Source organism: Nicotiana attenuata, unplaced genomic scaffold (assembly GCF_001879085.1).
Source record: "Nicotiana attenuata strain UT unplaced genomic scaffold, NIATTr2, whole genome shotgun sequence".
Taxonomy (NCBI): Eukaryota; Viridiplantae; Streptophyta; class Magnoliopsida; order Solanales; family Solanaceae; genus Nicotiana; species Nicotiana attenuata.
In genome coordinates, this window is record NW_017670848.1 from 149,106 (window position 1) to 164,799 (window position 15,694).

At 35.6% G+C, this 15,694-nt stretch overlaps 1 pseudogene; it reads left to right on the top strand.

The window, feature by feature from the left end:
* Positions 1-8,563: 8,563 nt before the first annotated feature.
* LOC109243873 lies at positions 8,564-11,459 on the top strand (annotated as a pseudogene).
* Positions 11,460-15,694: the final 4,235 nt, after the last annotated feature.

Consider the following 15,694-nt stretch of genomic DNA (forward strand, 5'->3'; position numbering starts at 1 on the left):
GTAATAACTCAGATTCTCCCTGCAATCCTGAATATGTTGGCCTTTCGGGCTTGTAATTTTCTGGCACCGGCATGCGCCTTGATGAAAGAAGCCGCGAGCATTTCAAAGAAATCTATGGAATGCTCGGGAAATAATGAAACCACATTAAAGCTCCCTTGTGGGCGTCTCACCAAATTTCTTTAGCAACACATATTCAATTTCGTAAGGAGCCAAATCATTTCCTTTCACCGCTGTTGTGTAGGTGGTAATGTGCTCCTATGGATCTGAAGTTCCGTCATACTTCAGCACTTCGGGCATTTTGAACCGCTTCAGGATTAATTCTGGGGCTGCACTCGATTTATAAGGCAATTGGGTATACTTCTTTGTGTCTGGGCCTTTCAGTACTGGTGGCGCTCCCGGGATTTGGTCATAGCGGGCATTTACTTCCGTCATGAACCGTAAAAATTTATTTTTGAACGGACCGTTCTCGCTGTTGAGACCGGATCCGCTTCCCCCAGCCCTGTCGAAACTGACTTCACCCCTGGGAGTATCATTATCGACTCTCTGCATTGTTTGGTTCGTAGGGACACCGGGAGGAATCTGTTTTAGCTCCGTCATAACCTTATCCTGCCGTGTGAGATGGCCTAGAATAATCGCCTATTGCTCTTGTAAGACCCTTATCGCATCAACGACATGCTCTTCACGAGCATCATCGGGAGTTGTTTCTCGAACATATCGAGGATATTGTCTGTCATGCATCGGCGTGGCGTCATTCCCCTCGTTGTCAGTATCGCTGATTGAATCCTCCAAATGAGGTTGATCCCCTAAATTTCAGGATTGTGAGTGTTGTTATCAGTATTGTCTGCTATCTTTTTTCTTGTGATTTTTTCTAAGACAAAACAATCTAAGCTTGTTAGTAAAAAAGGCAAGGACCAATTTAATTGCACGACTGTCTAGGCCTCACGATGGGCGCCAAACTATTTACCCGTAAAACGGTACAAATGAATTTGTTCGTAATTTCTAGACAAGCGAATTAATTTGATCCAAAAAGTAACAAAATAACTGATGAAATATACAATACTTAGCCTTAGAATGTAGCTGAATGACAGAACCGACGAGTCCGGGAATAGGGTTTTCGGGCACAATAATGATAGAGATCAGAAAGCGAGAAAGCAAAATGGTATTAAAATTCTGTGTAGAATGTAGTATAAGTTATTTAGGAAATTTGTGTCTCTTGCAATGATCATTGAGCTTATTATTTATAGCTATGAAGAAGGTACTAGGGTCGTGCCCTCTTTTAATATCAATTATGAGGAGCATTGATGAAGACGTAACGGTGAACATAAATGTCAAATTCTCTGTAATGGGCCGTTTCTCTTTAATGTTGTGGAATATTCCTCATTGAATGCTATCGGGTGCAGAGTATTCAATGCCTTCACGAACGTTGTCTTTTCCGGTGACACACGGGGTAGCTGCTCCGGTTTTTCGCCTCCCGGTTTAGGTTCCACGTGTCCCTTTCTTGGTTGGCCACGTGCCATAACATATTTTACCTAATACAATTAAGACGTTTGATAATAAGATAAAACTTTATGTGTATATATCTTAATATAAATTTTTAGTTAATGATAAATAGATTAGAAATAAAAGGAATCATGGTAATTATAAATATGATTTTAGTCTCCAATAGGGTGTCAATGGTTCGGTTCGGCCGGTTATTTTATAAAATTAGTACCATACTAATTTTTCAATTATTCTATTATGTATAACTAAAGTTAGACTTTTTGAAACCGTCCCAATCATGTCGGTTTCTCTTTGGTATCGGTACGGTTTGGTTGATTTTAGGTATTTTTTTAAATATCATGTAAAATTCACCAGTAGAAGTAGAATGCAATAACATATATTCTTTTATAAGACGTAACAAAACTCTATAGACATTTTTACTGTTTAATGAATTAAAAAAATGAAAGATGGCTAGAGTATAGATCCATCAACTATTTTACAACAGCGTAGAAAAAACCAAGCAAAGGCAAAGAAAATATAAATCACACGAGTGGAAAGATATTAACCAAGCTAGGACTCAAGAATAAAGTCTATAGAAGATTAAATATTCAAAAAGATAAATCTAAATTATATGAAAAGAAACATATTCAATACATTGTAGTTTGTTACTCATAATCGCTAGAATATTTTGTGTCTTGCTAAGATACTTGAAATAACTTAGTTTAAGTAGAAGTGGCATAGTAGGTTTTAGGAATTAGTATTTTGAGTTTAATTACTTGTTGGCTTGTAATAGTTTTTATAATTCCAAGGCACAAAGAAAAATTTAATGCATTATTATTTTTGAACTTACTATGTAAATATATTTTTCACATGTAAAATTTATTCGGTATTTTTCGATTTATTTTTGTAAAATAAAAACATACCCTAGTTATCGGTACGGTTATAGATTTACATAGAAACATACGATTTTTTTAAAAGAAACCTAAAAACCGGTTCGGTACAGTATGGTTCGGTTGATTTAGTCGATTTTCAAATGTCCATTGACACCCCTAGTCCCCAAAGGGGTTTTAGGCGTTCATGACTTTTTACAATGTTAAATTTAAGAAAATGTCTTTTTTAGATCCCTTAAGTGTAAAAGATAGATCTCTCATGTGTAAAAGCAAATCTTCCATGTGTAAAAAAAAGAGATGGGGTCATAAAATTAAAAAGAGAAACTTTCAAAAACCACTATGTTTTAGTGGTTATTAGCTAGTTGTAGCTACCATTTACTATATTATTTCCTATAGCTATGTTTTCAGATTTTTTAGAGTGTATTCGATGTATTTAAGCTACTGTATTCATGAATACAATAGCATTTCTAGGCGTGAAACAGGGGATTACAGCTAGACAGATTTTTGTATTCGAGTGTATTCGACTGTATTCATAGCGTGAAACATGGGATTACAGCTGGACAGATTATTGTACTCGACTGTATTCACGGCGTGAAATAGGGGATTACACTGTTTTTAAACAGAAAGTGAATCAATTAACATAATAGTCTCCTAATATAACTCAACAAACTCAATTATAACACACTAATTTTGTATTTCCATTTAAAAAAAAGATTCTCAACCGAAAAATACCCCCAAAACATAGCAATCTTCAGAGAAGTTATATAATATATTTGAATACATAAATTATACTAATTAAAATATACATATGAATACATTCATGGAATATAGCGAGACAGTGAATACAATGAAATACATAGAATACAGTGGGACACATTAAAATATAATAAAAAAAGACAATGAATATAATGAAATACATAGAATATAGCGAGATACATTGAAATACAATGAAAAAAAAGACAATGAACATAATGAAATACAGCGAGATACATTGAAATACATTGAAATATATTTACAGAAAATTCAAGTTGCTCAGCCCCCAACTCCGTTGTCTTTGTTCAAGAACAACCCTAATGTCGTCTCGTTGAAGCAGCATCAACATCCAGTCCTCGCTCGCCGTCACCGTTGCCTCTGGTTGCCGACGATTAGCACGCAATTATCGGCGAAATAACGGAGGTTTTTGTTGATCCGATATGTTGCGTCAGAGAATGAGATTGGGAGGCTGAGGGCGGGGGTATCAATGAATAACGGCCACGGTCGAAACGGTGACGGTGGCTGGGTGTTCTTGGAGAAGGGGAATGGGAAGGACGAATGCTGCTCTCTCAAGAAGGAGGAGATCTATCCTCTATTGAAGAGAATGAGAACGAGATGGGGCTGCTGGTGGGTGAGAGATTGGGGGTGGGCAGCTTTCTTAGGGGTCCTCGGCTGAAGCTTTTGGTTAGGGATAGGAGAAATTTGAGTGGAGAGAGAAAAATAATACAAAGCTTATTTTGTGGCTTAAGGGTAGGAGGTAACCATAAATAGATATTTGACTATAAAAAATCAAAAGGTAGCTATTGAATATAATTTTTTAAAAGGGTTTTTATTTAAAATAAATAAGGTATCAACTTTTGCTATAGGAGTTAACTAATCCAATTAAAACTAAGTTTGTAATGGCCACAAAACCAATCCCGTCTCCAAATAGACCTAAGATTCTTTTGCGATAATAATCCTTATAAAAGATCTTATAGGTAAGGAGCTTCTTTTCTACTACTTGATAACGCCGCATTAGGGTTCTTCTTCTTCTTCCATCACAAATACAATGCTCAGCAGCATCCAAAAATCATTATTAGATAAACCAATTTCTAGGCCAGAATTTTTTCCACGACCACATGATTTCCTTCTATATGTTGGAGCTTTTTCCTTGATTGCCTTCCTCTTCCTCATGTTCTTCTTTTCGATCAAATCCATTCACACGATCAAACAACCTCAGTTCAACGTAGTCTCCATATCATTCTCTCCTTTTAATAATGCTTCAAACTATGTTATAGACTGGAACATCACCCTTTCCATCAATAACAGTAATGAGGATACGATTTTCACGTACGAAAACACTCAAGCTTGGCTTTATCACAAGGATGAATTATTATCTGTTGGTCGTATGGAACCATTAATTTTTCAAGGTTCAAAGGAGCAAACTTTGGTGCAATTAAGGCTAACTACTTATGATCATGATGGTTGGCTAAGTAAAGGAATTGAAGGAGAATTTGAAAGAAATAAGGCAGTGGCTTTTGATTTGCTGTTGCAATCCAATGTTAGGCATAACCCTAAATTACTGTTTCCAGGCAATCCTAAGTTGATGTTTAGGAGGAGTCCCCTTCTAGTGGTAGGTTGCAACGATTTGAGGGTTGATTCGTTTAATAAGACCAATTGGATAATGACAGGTAAGGGAGGAAATTGCACTCAAGATTTATTTTGTTGATGTCCTAGAAATTGTTCCTCCTAATTTTGTTTTAGTTTTGATATTATTGGGAATGTATTAGTGCTTTTTCCTTTTTAAACTTTATGCTCTTGGTCGTGTGGTATGGACTACATCAACAATAAAAACTTCAATCCGAAGCTAATTGATGTTTCTAAGGCCAAAATTGATATTTTCCGGTAGATTATGGATAGAAGAAAAAGAATTTGATATTGGTGATGATATGATATGAGGAAAATTCTACACCACATATATGCCGGAATACAAAAATTAGTTTTTATCTTTATTTGACTTCGTTGGCCATTACATAGACGCCTTAAGTCTTAAGATTATAATCCTAAAATTGTTACTAGTTTTTAGATACGTTCCTCATCATCACACTGAATTTCATTCTTTTGGGCTCTCAAGTAACTTAACCATAGAGGATGTTTGATTATCGGGAAACTATAGGGATGGCAATGAGGTGGGTGCGAGGCAGGCTACAGGCGGGGCAGGGCGTGTCTCTTCTGGACTTTATCAAAATCATGTCCTAGTTATTCTATGAAATTGTGTATCTGTCCAGATTGATAGTGAATTTTCCTTTGTGAGTCTATACAATTTTTAAATTGACAATAAAGTTGGACTTTTTTATCTCCAGGCATTTAGAAAATCTATGTGTAAATCCTTGTTTATAATTTATTTGACATCATATGCCGTAAAACAATTAATCATATATGATTAAACTAAAAATACTGTGTTCCATCATACATGATAAAAACGGGATGAAGTCTAATTTCTTGCTTTTTTTTTTTTGTTTTTTAAATTAGATAACAAAAGCAGTTTATTACAAATCGAACAAGGAACTCACGTTAAAGACGAATTTGTTGTGCTTCAGTGATAATTTTAATCTGTTGAATCTGCTTCCAAAATCTATCCAAATATTTTAAAATTTATAGGCGGGCGGGTTAAAGCTAAACCCGCACCGCTTCGCTCTGTTTGCCATCCCTATGGGAAAGTGAAGGAGAATAACTTTAACTAGTGTTTTGTGTGCTTTGTTGACTAAAGAGAAATTGATCCCACACTGACATAAATTTGTCAGAGAACAGAGATACCGCTGCATTTTCCAGAAAACGAGTTCACAAAACAGTCTTGCCAAACTAATAGACATGTAGGAAAATCTTAACTGGTTAATCAACCAGGGGCGGAGCGGGGGCGTAAGAGGTTCAACGGAATATTCTTTGTCAAAAAATATATATTATGTAAACAGGACACAAATAAAATTTTTCTGCTTATATAAATTATTAAATCTCCTCGATACAAGTAAAAATTATATTGTGACCGTGGGCGTAAGTGGTTCAATGGAATTCCTCTTATCAAAAAATTATATTATGTAAATAGGACGAAAATAAATTTTTCTGCATATATATAAATTCTTTAATCTCCTCGATAAAAGAAATTTTTTATTATCCAGGATTACGATAAAAGAATAAGTAATGAAGGAAATATTTAGTGAATATAATAATTTATTGGTAGACCTGGACTAAGATAATGAAATATACGAGGGTATAATATAAATATGTGTTTGGATTTATATTTACAAAGATTTTATAAATTAGAAATGAAGAAAATAGGTGCAATCATAAATATGGTTATAGTCCTCAAATACACCTGTGATTTTATATGTTATAGTCCTCTTAAAAGGGATAGATCTACTAGAGGAGCTTCTTTTCTTCTTCTTGACAACGCTATTGAGGAATTTTCTTCTTCTTCTCCCATCACCAATACAATGTCTAAAAACAACCAAAAACCATTGCTGGATAAACCAATCTCTTCTAAGCCACGAAAGGGTCCATTTTTTGGCTTTATAGCCTTCGTCTTCCTTATCATGCTGTATATTACCATATCCACTATAATATACAGATCACCTAAGTTTCGAGTAGTCTCCATATCATTCTCTCCTTTTAATAATGCTTCTTCTCGTGATTCAAACTATATTTTAGATTGGAACGTCACCTCTCCATCAAGAAACCTAATGAGGACGCAATTGTCACGTACGAAGAAATTCGAGCTTGGCTTTATCACAAGGATGATCTAGTTTCTGTTGGTCGTATGGAATCATTAATTTTTCAAGGTTCAAATGAGCAAACTTTGGTGCCAATAAGGCTAACTACTTATGATCAAGATGGCTGGCTAAGTAGAGAAATTGAAGGAGAATTTGAAAGAAATAAGGAGTTGATTTTTTATTTATTGTTGAAATTCATATTTAGGATTAACCCTAATTTACGATCGGACGATAGTACCCGTATAGTGGTGGATTGCAAAAATTTGAGGCTTGATTCATTTAATAAGACCAATGGGATAATGACAGGTAAGGGATGAAATTGCACTCAAAAGTCTTCCGAGCGAGCATCGTAACAAAATGTTAGACCATTTTCGGGTTTGATGCAACCGAATTGGTTGAGGAAAAGAACTCCTAGCGCCAAATACTCCCGCTCTCAAAAGCGGAGACCGAAGAACTGACTTTTGTTTTAGTTTCGTTTATTTATTTTTTTGTAAGGTGTTGGGAATGCGTTAGTGCTTTTTTTACTTTTTAAACTTTGTGCTTGTGATTGTGTGGTATAGTCTACGTCAATTATAGAAACGTCCTTTTGAATAAGCTAATCATCATGGTATAGACTATAGACTGGTCTATTAACTATCTCTTTAATTTTTAGTTCTTTGGATTGATTATAATTGCATGATGAGTTTGGCACATTATACACTCAATTTGTCCAATATATGTTTTCAACAAGTTAAACAAATTTATTTAACCAATGTAATTCGGTCAAAGCTTATTTTAAGAAGTACTCGGGCTACTGATAATTAAGAAATTCTATATTTACTTAGTAACAAGAAAGGAAATTCAAATATGAGATAGCAAAGACAACCAATAGTAAGCAAAAGAAAGTAATTGTATTCCAATAATAATCAGAACGTGTCTGTATAATTGATATCTCTTTCCCTTATATAGGAGTTTACAAGTACGTCTTTCTCCTTTTTTGACCGAATCATTAAGAACATTAATGATATTAATGAGACGTTACAATTGGTAATCATAACTGTTCATGAAGATTCAATAACGTTTGAGGTCATTCATGCTTATTAATTAATGATTCATGAATCTTTCCTTTTTAATGTCTCGATTCATTCCGCCAGTACTTCTTTATGTAACCATTTAAACTTGAGCGTTCATGCCTTTCCCTCTCCTGAGTGATTTGCTCGTATCTGTTACGACTCGTGCCTCTTTAAATGCATCTTTCCAGCTGTTACTTTCTTACTGATCCACGTGTCTCGACATATCAGCCACTCATATGAGTCCATGTATAATATTTATTTTTACCAATACAGATAGTCCCTCCACTTGCCGAATATTCTGCAATTAAATATTTGGGAAGTAGTATGTATTTGAACTTTTGTCGCCGTTTCCCATGTACCATTATGTTTCCTTTAGAACCGTCGCATCGTATGTCACTTCCATTTAAGGCATGTGCCATGTGGCCTTCGTTAATTGGTTCTGCGACTCTTCTGCGATTTCTAGGGCTTTTTTGCGGCTGCATCAGTCATGAAGCGACTGTTTCATTATGACTTTTCCATCATGACTCACTTCTTATGACGGTTACTCCTTCAAATAAATACCTATTATGCAAAAAACTTTCCTCACTGTTCTTTGTTTATAATTGTTCTCATTTTTCATCTCATATTATTTTCTCGTATAACTATGTCTTCTTCAAATCCTGATCCTCGTAAAATTGTTATAGTGGATGAACTTTTCCCTTCCTCTGCTCCTACCAGAAGTAGAAGAGGTGGCAGGCTACGCAGTTTAGAATCTATTTCTATCCGTAGTTCTTCTTCTCATCCCAGTACTACTCCTCAATCGTCTTCTAGAAGTAGGGTTTCTTCTTCACACAGATCTTCTGTTAGAAGTAGGGATTCTAGTGAACCACTTCGTGAACCCACTATTGATGAGATCATTCCTACTGAACTTTCCTTCTTTACTGATATAGAATCGATTATGAATCAAGTCACTTCCATGACTTCTCACTACTACAAGTAAGACCTTTAGCGGCAATACAAATTGGCTTTAGCGGCAATAATAATAGCCGCTATATCTTTTGCCGGCCATTGGTGTTTAGCCGCTGATGTTGGGGTCGCTAAAGCCTTTAGCGGCTATTGTCACAAAAGTCGGTAAAAAGTATTGTTTATTGCCGCTAAAGATTATTATCTTTAACGGCAATTGTTTGCGGCAATTATAATGGCTGCTAAATCTAATCCATAACGGCTAATTATACTGCTTTAGCAACCATTTTTATAGCTGCTAAATTCAAAATAATTGCCGCTAAAAGTTTACATCATTAACGGCTATTATTATGGCTACTAAATCCAATCCATAATGGCTAATTATTCTCCTTTAGCATCCATTTTTATAGCCGTTAAATTCAAAATAATTGCCGCTAAATGTTCGCATCTTTAGCGGCAATTATTTTGTGGCAATTAAATGGCCATAGTATCCCTTCTGAAAATATATTAGTTTGCCATTTTAGTGGCTAATATGTTTAACTAAATTGCCGCTAAAAGTCAATATTTTTAACGGCAATTTTTTTACAGCAACTATAACAGTTGCAATATCCCTTGTAAAATATCTTAATTTGCCCATTTATCGTCGATTTATATAGCTGGTATATCCAACTAAATTAGCGCTAAAAGTCACAAGCGCTAATAGCAATATTATAGCCACCATTAATAATAGTTACTACATTTATCCAAAATATGACCCAGATGAGAAAATATATTAAAAAAAATATAATATATCTCATTAAATCTTAATAAATTAAAGGAAGCACCAATCAAAAATATTGATGTCACAATAATTAAACTTATATTGTTTGAACTAAATAGCTAATGTCATTATATAACTAATCCAGACGAATGATGGTCTTCAAACGATTTTCGCAACTTTTCATCATTATGAAATCTTCCACCTGCTGAATTATCGAGCATCAAACTGTATGACCTGAAATTATAAAATAATTGTATCAGAAGATAAAATACAATGTGGAAAAAACATCTTCAAAATTCCATCACTGTCACGATTCATAAACAGAAAAAACATTGCTATTAACAAAACAACAACCATCAAGCAGAATAACCATAAAATGCAGAAAATTTCAGCTGAAAACAGTCACCAAAAATAGCAGAAATTGCTGAAACAGTGCAGATATCAGTAACAGGAGTAATACAGATTTTATTTGCTCTAATGCTAGTCCAAAGCTTCAGGTTTCAGCAGCTCACAGATGTAGAAACAATGCTGAATTCACAGTCCAAACTGTGCATGTTTTGCTGCTCAACTTTTGCTACCATTGAGAAATTTTCAAAGTTCATCAGTCAACCTAGACTCTCTTCACTGGCTATACAAGAATGACAGGCTTTTCACTATGGCTGAAGCATCTTCTGGGAATAGAAAGTGGCTTCAGTCAATCCCAATGTTTTTTTTTAAAATTCGAATAAACTTATTTGAGTTATACTTCACTCTGAACTGAAGAGCACAATTAAGCTTGTCTTCCAACCTGCAGAAGAAGGATATGCTGGTGCCTCCTATATGTTGAAGAAGGGGCATTAGATAGGTTTAAAGCAATATTTGGCTTGTATGTCTGGCCATTTATGCCCGGAGGCACTATTGGTTCGAAACCTGATCCTATTATGGCTGGATCAAGCAGGTTTACTGCAGTAGTGCAAGGGAAAGATGGCCATATAGCAACACCACATAAAACTAGGGATCTAATGTTGGCTGCTTCTATGGCAGTTCTTGCACTCCAACAACTCATTTCTCGAGAAACTGATCCTCTAAAGCCTAGGGTATTTATCGCTCTGTTTCCATTTAATTAGAATATAGTCTGCTTTTTGTTTAGAATCCTAAATTCCAAGCAGAATGGTCTAAACATCCCTGTTGATTTGCAATTATATGCAGGTTGTCTCTGTTATCTTTGTAGATGGTGGTCAAGTTGGAAATGTAATCCTTGCAAGTGTAAGGTTTGGTGGAACCTTCCGGTTCATGACATTAGAAGGATATTCCTATCTTAAGCAGAGGATCAAAGAGGTATGCATAAGGGTTTTGCGAGGGGACCAAGTCCCTCCGCAACTTCTAGAGAACTTTCCGATATTTTGAGCTTCTATAATCTATATAAACTGTAGCCTTGATAACTTCACCTATATCAGTCAATAGAAGGGTCAAACGATAAATCTACAACTTGTGCTTTACGCTTTTCAGAATAAATTCTTCCACATTACCTATAGTCCAGCTTTCTAGTAATATCTTGTTGGGTATGTATAAAATGTTGTTGTTGATGAGTAACACTAGAAATACTTGCTACTCACAGATCATTGAGACTCAAGCAGGAGTACATCAATGTTCTGCCACCACTGATTTCATGGAGGAAATGAGGCCATATCCTCCAACTATAAATGATCCCACTATCTATGATCATGGTAAAAGTGTTGGAGAAATCTTGCTTGGCGAGAATAACGTGCAGCATTCCCCAGCTTTAATGGCTGCAGAGGACTTTGGGTTCTATTCCCAGAAGATGGCAACTGCATTTTTCTTCATTGGGATTGACTGAAGCATCCCCCAGCAGCAATACAGGATAAGATTGGCCTTGGAAACAATGGAGTTTGTAAAGCACCACCCAAAGTGGCTTGTTTCTGCTGGACAGTTAATTATGAGACAATCCTGACCCAATATAACCTTCAACAAAGAAGCATGAACCCTTGTAACAAGTGTTACATGTGTGAGAAGGCAGAAGAAGATGCAAATCCCCTTTGTATTCACTGCCCAAGTAGCCTCTCGTACTTTTGGATACAAATAGGCAATGCCAGTATCTACCAAAGAGCTTCTTTTCAGCTGGACAGGGAAAGGAATGGGAAAAGGCAGGAAGAAAAGCTGGGAAATCAAACCAGCTAGCATTTGGTGGGTCATATGGAAAGAAAGATATCTCACACATTCTGAAGGCAAAAGAGAGAACATTCACCAACTGAAGGACTTGGTTGCACTTGGGATGTGCCCCTTGCTGTTGATAAAGACTATAACTTTTACCTCTATAGTACTTAAACCTCAGTGTAACTATTTTAACTCTTAAAGAACACAGCTATAGGGATCTCTTTAGTTAAAGTCTGTTAACCTGTCTTCCCCTATTAGCAGCAGTAGGTATACTTGCTGCTTGTGTAACCTGTTGTCTAACTATAATTATTCAAGTCCAAGGATACTTGCTACCATATTTTCCTTCTACTAGCAGCAGTGAAGAAATATTCTCCACTGCAGACTGCTGTGCATTTACGTCTACTGTTTTCCATCAGAGTACAAGCCAAAGATGGTGTAGACATTCAGGCATGTTCGACATTCTAGCTCACCTTCTTTGAATGGTCTTGTAAAGCATGACCGTAACATATTTTGAGCAAAAACAATGTGTTACACCAAGTACTACAACTGACCTTGGAGCTTCTATGTTCTCAATATACAGATGGTTTAGAATTCTGACATATCACAGATGGTAACCTCTAGAAAATAGGTTGAATCACCAAAATAACAGAAAATAGCTGCTCGACGAAATGCCACTAGCAGTAAGGGAAATATAAAAGCAAGAAGCATCCAAGTAAGCCTAAATACAACAACAAATTAATAAAAATTGAAGGAGGAAAACTTAAATAATAGCGACGAAAGGACAAAGATGAGTAGTACCATGAGAAGGTTGAGCATTTTCAGCAACACTAGGCATCCTTGATGTTTGTGGTACTCGTTCATGTCCACTATTGGCATCAGGGATCTAATAAATATTAACATGTTAGATAACAATACTTTTATATGATTAGAATTTCATTAAAAATGTCTAAAGCTTATGAAATGGAGTTACCTGTTCACTGAGGTGCCATTGCTACTTTGAGGCATAGATGCATCAGGAGCATATTTGCGCATGAGTTGTCTCATTTGGAGTAATTCTGATTGCATCATCTCCTGATTTTGTTTCATCATGTTCATTTCTTCGTTTTGTTTCTCCTTTAACTCGATTATCTTCTGTTCTAACCTTTGTATAACCTCGTTAGAAGAATCATCTACAATGATATTTCCTAAGGAAGACCTACTACCCAATAGAACAGAAGGAGTTGGGCCAAGTCCTAAACCACGAACATACCCACTTTTTTCATTTCCCAACACCTGAGAATACACATCGCCTTCCCAAGCAACACTACGAGGAGGTTGCTCAGTAAATCTCTCACTATTGCCCATCCTTTCATTTATCATTTTCTGACCATAGAATACACGATTTTGGAATTCATGGAAAAAATGCACATTGTTTGACGGAGTCATCAAACCAACAAAATAAAAGAAAGAATAAATCTTACGATTGTCTTGACAGAATCATCATCTAGTGGCCTACCATCCTTACGTTTTTTATGAGTTAATAAGAAAATTTCTGCTCGTGTAGGCTCAATCCCATTTATAGCCTAATACAATAAAAATGGTATCAGATATGCGTGACAAAAAAAGGTCTAAAATATTATAGTTTGTAATTTTCACAAGTTTACCTGCTCATTCATCAAAGTAGCAATACTTTTGGATCCTCCTGTGTGAGGCATCGTTTGCTTGGCCCTATTATTTTTATTTGCTTGGGTATGTCTCTGTCATTGAAATATTAAAAATATGTCTTATAAATCATAAATAAAAATTGAGCATAACTAAAATAAAAACGCTATGAAAAGGAGCAGACTAGGAGAATTTTCAAGGTTCATACCTTAGCTTTATCAGAAAGCCAATAAGAGACAAGACCACTCCATTGATCCCTCGGTATGCCACTTGGTCTATTTTTTAGTAATGCGTCTTTAGTCTTATATTTTGGTGTATGCTCACCCTTTAAATCACACTTGTAATCTTTCCATTTCTTTCCTAATGACTTTAAGACCCACGCTTCTCCACGTTTTGGGATAGAGAACTTCTTTTGAAAAAATAAAAGCCAACATTTAGAAGATAACATCATGTATCAATAGCAAGGACATGACATGCTAGAATGCTGGAGGATTCACCCTGAATTAATGGAAAACAAGGCTGTGCAACAGCAGGTTAATAATGCAGTAGATATGGGAACTAACAATCAACAAAATGATGTGGTTCCTCAACAGGTACAAACAAATAATCAATTTGCATCTTGGAGGTGGAGAATAGTGGAGGTAATGAGAATAATCAGTTGGTTTTGGTTGATGAGAATCCTGGGCAAAGAGGCAGTCCTATTCAAAAGGAAAATACAACTCTGAATCCTGCAGCACCAGTGTTTAATCTAGCAAACCAGTTCTTGATAAACAAAACAAGGGAGCTAATGTGAATACAAATGCAGCAAACAAAGGTCACAATTCAGTAGTGCCAAACAACAGATCTAGTCCAGCAAGAAATAGCAACAACAAAGGTGAAGAGACAAGAAAGAAAGAAAAAAGAACTCAGGATCAGCAAAATAAGGAAACAACTTCACAATGGGTACAAAGAGCTTTCAATGGGCTATTAGTTGGAACCAATACTTCCTGCCAAGATGTACCTTCTCAGAACACTAGGCAGAAGCATTTTGAATTCATTGGGATCCTTGAACCTATGCAGCAATCTAACAAAATAATAATAATAATAATAATAATAATAATAATAATAATAATAATAATAATAATTACATACCCTCACAAAATTCACTAATTTCTTCTTTTCCTCTTTATCAAAATTTCTCCAATCATCTACATGTAGAGGTGTTAGCTCTGGAGTTCTGGCAATAATTCCTAGAAAGCTAGAGAGCTTTCGACCCTCTTTCCCAATAGCTTGGTTACGATTACTAAGCGGCACATCAACTGTCTTCCCCGGCAGAAGTTTCCAAATATCTTTTAGTAAAGTAGGCCCACGAACCTTTCTTGGCTCCGAATTACCTAGAATGTAAGACTCGAAGGTCATCAAATGATAAAAACTTATATGGATAAGAACCTGAGTGATGCTCTGAAATCTTAAATAACAGTATCATGATAAAATAACAGAAAGCAAAAAAAATATGTTTCAACACTAAATAATCAATCGAGGATGAACGTCTTTTAACAGTAATAATCAATCATTGAAAACCTTATCCGAGACGTGCTTGATCTTTTAGCCAAAGAAATGTCTAAAATGGAAAGAAACTTTGACCAAATATTGACACTCATATAAGTCATTTCCCTCTAAAAAGTTTGAAACAATGTCTGGAACACAACATGATGATAAAGCATCAACCTTTTTGCTAAGCATGAGCTTGTCCTCTCGATAGTAAAGGCATATTGGTACATGTAATAGGAAGGTTAATATATTTCGTAGCTTAAAACAAAAGTACTCACCCTCAACTTATTTATTACTGAATCAAACCTTCATAAACATTATCACACATTTGAAGGAAATAAAAAACACACAATCTGCATAGACAGTTAGATTCGGTGGCAGTTGCTGGAATAATTGAAAAGTAAAGAAAAGTCCAGGTACTAATTATACAATTTAAACTAGTTAGGATAACCAAAGTTTTCACATAATTATGATTTGAAAACAATCACAAAGAAAAGTATTACCTGATTCATCATCATTATGTTGATGATCAGTGCCACCAGCAGCACTATTCAACTCATTAGATCGATCATCATGTGCTTGATCTTCATAGCAGTTCCAATTATCCATCACTCCACTTACCCCTTCACTCGCTTGGCCGAGAGTAAATTTTATATCTTTAACTTGATTCAACACTAGTGCCCCAGATACTGGACAAGGTGCAGGTCTTGTTTCTTTAGTACCATCAAACGATTTTGCATCATTCTG